This window comes from Rhagoletis pomonella, unplaced genomic scaffold (assembly GCF_013731165.1).
Source record: "Rhagoletis pomonella isolate Grant_MI unplaced genomic scaffold, Rhpom_1.0 Rhpom_scaffold_00003, whole genome shotgun sequence".
Lineage (NCBI taxonomy): Eukaryota > Metazoa > Arthropoda > Insecta > Diptera > Tephritidae > Rhagoletis > Rhagoletis pomonella.
This window is the reverse complement of record NW_023458557.1, coordinates 94,561,231-94,569,484: the sequence shown is the minus strand read 5'-3', so window position 1 is coordinate 94,569,484 and position 8,254 is coordinate 94,561,231.

Genomic DNA, 8,254 nt, shown 5'->3' with positions numbered 1-8,254 from the left:
AAAAAAAAACTGACATCAGTATATTCTCCAGAAAAACGAAGAGATAAACCTAATCGAACCAGATCTCCAAGGAGTAAATATAAAACATTTTAAAGAAGGCTAATATCAGAGCGTAACCCTTGACGACAGGCTATAATGGAACACACAACGGATAAAGCCATACAAAAGGTTATGCACAGAGACTGGGGCATCAAACCCAGGATGGGGACCATTCTAACATATGCTGTCTGGTGCAAAAAAAGCGGAGGTGAAATCCACCCAATCTTAGCTTAACTTACTCCAAAGGCTGGCCTGCATAGGTATCACCGTCACTGTGGGCATTGAGCGGCCTTTAAGCATACCTCCACTGCAAATTGTCGCGAAGAAAAATGCCGTCGTTCAAATTTCACTTTAATAGAACACAAGTAGGACCTTATTTCAACTTTGTTGATGAATACCTTCCCAGTTGCAATTTTGAACACGATTTTGGGAGCTTCTTATCAAGTAGACTCAACTGCGAAGACGAACGACCTAAACCTCGGAAGGACATTCATATCTGGTATACTGACGGCTGCAAGACTAACCAGCGCGCAGGTGCAAGGGTTTACCTTTTACTAATCCTTAGTAAGAGCAATAACCCATAATGCTTCTATAGACCGACATGAGGAAGGACAATCTCGTATTCCAGGCTGAGGTCTTCGCCATAGTACAATGTCTTAGTGCGAGGACAATGATAAAACGAATTCAAGTATTAATAGCCATTGCCTGCGAATAGAGTCAATGTGGATATACTGGCAATGAAATGACTGATATTCGGACATTTATTTAAGTTTTCAATTTAACATTTGGTTGGATACTTTAGCCCTATAACTGCTTTTTTTAATCAAGTTCTTAAAGCAAGGGTCAAAAAGACTCTTTATGGAAAAATTGCTGGCTAAATAGTACTAAATATGTGTCTCTGAAGACGCTTTTCACTTTCATTCAATTTTTGAAATTTTCTTCGAAAACATTAAATCGTTTTTCAATACACATAAAGAAGTTTTAAGAATAAAGAAGTTTTCTTAAGCGTATTTAATAAAAAGTTAAACTCTTCGCCTTGGGAGAAATAAAGAACTTGGCAACACTACCTTTCTATTAAACGTCTCTCACAAATACAAACGTAAGCAGCAGTACCTGTACTCATTTCGTCCTGCATTTTATGCTTTCTCAATGGCGCGCTCTCTTCGCTGTTGTTGACATTCAAAAATTCTCTCCACTCTATTTTGTGAGCAGCAAAGCACGTGACTTAAACGATGGAATTTCAAGCAAGCATTTGTCAAGAGAGCTACTGGCACATTTCCGGGCGGCAGTGAATTTTTGGAGACCTGGAGTAAGCTGAATTTTTTATGTGTCAAGCATAAAGAGAAACCAACAGAATTGTACAAGTGTATAGAGAGCGCGAGGATATGAATGAATTTTAAAACCCTCTGCAACAAATGCCGGTTGTTCATGGGCAGCTAGCTCTACACTACCGTGCTTGTGCTCTTTCCGAGCGAACGCACATTTTGTTGCACTTGACAATTGGCATTGTTATTTTACTATTTGCAGTTTTTGTTAAAAATTCTCGTTTCGTTTCACTCCATAAAACGCCAGACACATTTACGCAACAACAAAGAGTAAAGGCAAAAAAAATAAATAAAAAATTGCCACGACACTGAAATTTCGTCAGCTGGCAGCTGCGAGACATTTGCGGCAAAAGCATCCTAATTGTGTTTTCTTTTTTTCTGTTGCTTCTCTTGCGAAATTGGTTTTGCTCAGACGCGGGTATTGGCGTTGATGGCAAAGCGGGGGGTTGTAGTATTAGTAGTGGTGGGCTTTTTGTTGTTTTGTATGTATGTACGTGTTGTTCTTAAAATTAAATTTCGTTGCATATCTCAGGGGGCGCAAGCGGCTAACTCGACTAGCTAGTAGTAGATAGCTGGAATGTGTACATAGTGGTTATGAATGGCTGTAATACGAGTGTCGAAATGCTGGTAATACAATTGTTATTGAACGAGGGAGGGGGGCGGCGAGCACTGATGGTGGTAGTGCTCTGGTAGTGGATGAAATTCGAGATGAGTACGTGTTGAACTGGCGTGTGTTTTACGATTAGGCACAAGTGCACATTTGTATGTATGTACGTATGTATGTTTGTACAATCATAGTAGCATAATGGAGCTATGTTGTGTCTGCAAATCTACCACTGTTGGCCGGTATTTGAATCTGACATTGATGTTGGCGGTAGTTGTTATTTGTTTTTTTTTTTAATATTTTTTTTTTCAATTTTACACTGAAAGAGTTGCCGGCTAGGTTTGTAATTCTTTAACAGAGAACCGAAGGCGTCATAATTTTTCAAAGATAGCATTAATTCAAAAAAATAAAAAAAAACATTAAAAAATACAATTTCTAAACTTGCACAAAGTTCAGCAAATTTTCATGCAGATTTTCAATTTTTTAATCAGATTTTTTATCATTTTTTTTGAGTATGCAGATTTGTAGTCTAGGAATTTGGCAATTTTTTTTCACGCAGTCTCTTCCATACAGAGATTTTTTTCTAAAATTTTTACTAAAATTTAATGGGCTGCAAAACTGCATACTCAAATAAATTCTAAAAGATCTGATTAAAAAGTTTGAAAATTTGCTGAATTTTCGCGAGTTTTGCACATAGATTAGGATTTGTATTTTTATGTTTTTTTTTCTTTTGTAGAATGAACCATATTTTTATACAAAATTGGCGGAAAAATTTTAGAATAAAAATTGTTGCATACATTGTGAAAAATTCGCTGTGCCAATACTTTGTTCCGGCAGTGTATAAAAAAAAAACCAGTGTAAAGTAAAATAACAATGCGGGCATCAAATGAAAGATGATTTAAAAAAGACAAAAAACATTAAATATTTTGGTTCACAAGGACAAATAAGCATTGAAAATGCACTCTTAAATAATTTTCTTAAGCTATTAAAATTATAAGGATGAAACTCGAGGATGCATTAGTATTTAATATCTATTTAGAAAAAATTCTAATTTTCAAAAACATCTAAGGATAAAATTTCAAAGGACATTTTTAATACCTACTGGTCGTTATGCACCGAAATATTTGATCTTTTTAAATTCTACATAACTTATCTTTTATTAGATACCTACAGTGACTCAAACAAGTGACCAATTGTAAATTTTTTAAATATTCACAATATTTTCAAGTAATTTTTTTGGTAGATTTTACAAAAGAAAAATAAAAAAGATTATGCAAAATTTGGGAAAATTCAACAAATTTTCGTCAAAATTTCAAACTTTTTAATCTGAATCTTAAGAAATTCATTCATTAGTCGTGAAGTTCAAAATTTACATGGCTAAAAAATACCGTTGACTTTTAAGATTTTTTTTTTGTGATAACAAGTGCAATTTACAAACCTGGTGGTGATATTTTGAAATTTTGTTGCGAACGGTCTCCCGCATTTTACTTTATAGAAATTCATGCTTATATGGAAAAACCCCTCCAGCAAAAAAAACTTAAAAAATCAACCAGCTTTTTAGCCACTTGAACCTTCATGAGACTTAACAATTTCACGAAAACAATTTTAGTGAAAAATGATTTAAATTTTTTGAATTTTATATGGAAATTGACAGAAAATAAAAAATCATTTTCCATTTAAATTGCTGGTGAAACTGGCTAAAAACATCAGATGATAAAGTTCGAATTTTGATAAATTTTTTTAAACTGTGTATAAAGTTTGAAACTTCTATTTATATGGCTTTTGTTAAAGATTGGGCAATATTTTTGTAAAAGGATAATAAAAAAAATTGAGTTGAAATAGATTGTGAATATTTAAAACGAATAAACCCGTGGACATTTGTTTGAGTCACTGTACAGTTTTACAGTATAACGTCACTGTACAGTGTTACAGTATAACGTCACTGTTCAACATCAGAGAGAAAAACCAAAAACTCAGTTTTTCTATTTTTGGCCGCCGGTTTCGCGAATCTTTTAATTTTTGGTGTGTAAAATTGACTGCTGCACGACGGTGTATCTAATAGTTGTGGAAGTTTCCCTATTACTGGTCTGTAAGATTCCCTCCTGTTGCGAATATAACAATAGCTTCCATATCCAGAATAGTTTTCAGTAGGGATGTGCTATTAATCAGTTAATCAAACAACTGATTAATCGAAACCTGATTAAATAATTAATCACAGAATAATAATCTTCTATTAATCAAAGTGATTACTATCTCGATTAATTGCATGTTAATTAAACTGAATCTAATTAATTTAATTAATTATTCACAACCTGATTAATCAGAAATCTGAATATTTGCTGCTATTTGCATATATATTATTATTATAATTTTATTGATAAGAAAAACATTTTATTATGTTATCTACTTATAAAAAAAAAATTTCATTTGCTTTGAAAGCAAAATCGAAATAAATGAACAAATTTACTAAGATTTCAATTAATTTTTTATGAGTAAATAAATAATAATTACTCAGGATCTGATTAATCAGAGTTACGATTAATTAAACAAGTATTTAGTAGATTAATCGCACATCCCTAGTTTTCAGATTCAGTTTTTCTTATTTCAAAAATTTAAAAAGTAAGTATGAAAATTGAGTCAGCAACGGTAGCCCTTTTTCTCAGTGCAGTTTTTCGAAATGCCTTACAAACATATATTTCTTTTAATTTTGGTTTTTTTTTTTTTGCCGCACTTTCTAATCTAACTTTCGCTGCTGAGGTTGATGGGCTTTTGCTGTCCAAATACCCAATGGCTAAAGGCAATCAACTCGTGCATACTTTCATATCTACACTCGAAAAGGGATACCAGCGTATACACCTACATAAGTAAAACCGTACCTTGTCCTCGTCTGTGCTCAGGTTACAGCGTGGCTTTCACTTTATATTTGTCGCTTCTATTTTGCTCTTTCTCATTCTCATTCTCCTTATAACTTTTCGCTGCCGGTGTAAAATTTTGTATAACAACAACAAACAACAGCATAACAATTTGGTGCTGACGATAGCCGACTAGCGAAATCAAAGCTCAGAAAAAAAAATGACTAACCTTAAATGCATAGAAACAAAAAGCTGAAAAAAAAACAAACAAACAAACAAACAAACAAATAAGCGAATAGCTGTAAGAAAAACGCATTTGTGTAAAATGAGAAATGTTAACAAAGACGCAAAGTGTAAAAACTTCACTACACAAAGCTTTGCTACACTTTAACGCAAACAACAGACCACCTTGCCGCAGGAACGCTTACACAGTGTGCGATCCTGTGGTACGCGACCATACAATGCAATGTGGCTATTTAGCATTTTTTATGCTTTGCTCTTCCCCTGGACTTTAGAAACGGCAGTGTACGCCAGTTTTTAACAACCGCAGCTGCTTTTGCGCTATGCTTGCTAACTGTTTTTACCTTTCGTCCACCTGTTTTACCTTCTACATATTAGTTACCTGCCACTCTTGCTGCTTGCAAATGGCAGTCCAAGCTGGCCAAGCTGGCTTGCAACCTTTGCTATTTGCCATCGAATTGACCCGCAGGTGAATTTGTGGTTGGGTCGCGCAATTTCGTAGGCAATATTTACCAGCTTGTTTGCTGTTGATTTACTTGTTACTACCTACTAGCTAACTACTTTTGGTGTGCTGTCTAGGCTTTTTACATTTGATTTGAGTAAGATTTGCGCATTCGAAAGGTCATCAGTGAGGTTGTCTCATAAGGACACACGGCAATTTGGTTAGAATAAAAATGTTTTTTGCTTTGGTGCGCTCAGCATAAATTAAGGCAACTTACTTCGTTATACTTTTGCATAAATCAGGGCGTTAAGGCGAAATTCTTTAGTTTAGCTTAACAACCATAGCCAAGAGTAGCATCTCTTGCTTTTTTTACGTTGAATTTCGGCGTAATTAAAGGCGGCTGTTGAATATTTTGTAGTAAATTACTTGTAAATTGTGTTGCATAAATCAAGGCGCTAAGACGTGAGACGAACTCAAATAACTTGCGTATCTTGTTGCTTCAGTAGCTTTTCATCACAACAAACAGTTTGTGCTTAACAACTAGTACTAGTACTTCCAACTGCACACAAACTTGTAAGCATTTTCTTTTCTATGTAGTATTTCTGCTTTTTATTTCACCTACATCCATTGCTTGCTTGCTTGCTTTTGCCATTGCATACTTTTGGGGTTACAAGCCAATCGATGGCTACACTTGAACCTGAACTTCAGTTATTTCATTCTTTCCTTACGTCGCTTTATGCATTAACAATAAATTCGAGTTGCACCCTTCGCCATTGGCGCTCAGTTCAGTCGAAGTGAGGCTAAATATATTTCTATGCTTTCGTCTGCATTTTTTGCCAGTGCAATTGTAAATAAATATACAGTTATTTTGATATTCTGCAGCAAACGGAAATGTGTAGTTTGTCGTGGGTTGCCGACATAAATACAGGAATACATAAATTGAATTTTGTCTGTATGTGTGTGTATGTATAAAATATTTATGTACATATGCATTTATGCGCATGAATTAAGCTGTGCGCCGCCGGTAAACGTCGCCTGAATTCGATAAAGGGCTTGTCAATTGCAAGGACAATTATGCTCGACCCTCCTGTTGCGATATCGCAGTATGCCAACAATTGCCGGACAGCCACACTTACATACAATGCTTTCAAGGTACAACGCCTGCTTTGGCTCTCTTAAAATAATAGACTATACAAGTGAAATTTTTGCGGTTACGATAGTTAATGGGAAAACGTTTATTTTCCGCTGGAGTGGAATTTTAAAAGGTTGTGCCGTTATGGCGCCTAAAAGAAGACAATGCCAAATATGGTGAAGCAATGTTGTTGGCTAAAGCAACAGCTTTAAGCGACTGAAGAGATCTATGAAAATAATTTAGCAAACTTGGCAAAATTCGTGAAAATCTGAGACATTTGATACAAAATCTCAACCCGACCTCAAGAAGTAATAGATATATATTTTTGTTATAATCAGAATTTCTCGAAAAGTGAATAGTATAAAACGAAAACGAAATTCGAAAGTTTCGAGATCGTTTTTAACGAAATATTAGCTAATATATCCACACGTGGCTTGCATCTTCGTTTGCTCAAATAAGGCATTACTTTCTAAAAGTGAAGATAACGCAAACGTATAGCCCATTTCCACCAAAGGCTTAGTTGCAGTTAAGAGCACAGATAAATGCTAAGTAATCGGCAAGGTTTATTTCTTAATTTTTGCTTTTTTTCCTTTCGTTTGCTTGTACCTAGTAGGTGGAATTACCACCATCCAGTTGCAATCTCTTTTTTCCAGTAGGCATAAATTGCAGTTAAGGCTTGGTGGAAATTAACTATTAGTCCGCCTGGGGACTCTCGATACCTGCAAGCGTGGCATCAATACTTAGAAAAAGTCTCCTGCTTCTGATCCAGTTTTAGGCTTCAGTTTTGGAGCAATCACAATGTATAAGACTTATGATTTAGGATTTATGAACATACAGTTAAAGCTGTCAACGTCTTTATCGATATTTGCATAATAGATTTATTGATATTTACCTATTTTTAAATAAGCTCATATACAAAACTAATCACTGCCAAATCGCGTTCGGTAAATAATGCCATTAGAACTTTTTATAACTTTGAAGACCTTTAAAGGATTCAGTTTGTCGATAAGTTCCGATACTTTGATACATATCGATAATGCGATGAATTTCAAAAGCACTAAAATCCGATAAGTCAACAAAATTCGATAAATCGACTATCGAGGGCTCAATAAGTTTCGATAACTCAAAAATGTATTTATCTCGAAATAAATCGATAACCCGATAAACTTTGGACATCTCGATAAATTTTGAAAACTCGTTTAATTTTGATAGCTCCATTTTTCGAAAGCTATCAACAAATTTCGATATGTCGTTACACTATGGTAACACGATAAAATTCGATAAGCTGTGATAACTCGACAAACTTATATAACCTTGAAATTTCAATAACTCGATATATTTTGAAAATTCCAAAAGATTCGATTCGATAATACTGTGGAACAAATTCAGGTTAGCAAAAGCTAGGCCGATTCTGAGAGTGAGGGGTGAAAATAGAGGCCGTATCGCGGCGTTTGTTTATGTTAGTTCGATTTTTTTTTGAATCGACCTTCGAACTTTGCAGTCAAATGCTATGTTATATGGTTTTTTGGCTATAACTCGCCGACTAATTGATATTTTTTCAATCGGTTAAAGCCAAATTATTGCTAGAGACCTGTGCAACAATTAAAATTAAAAAAAAAA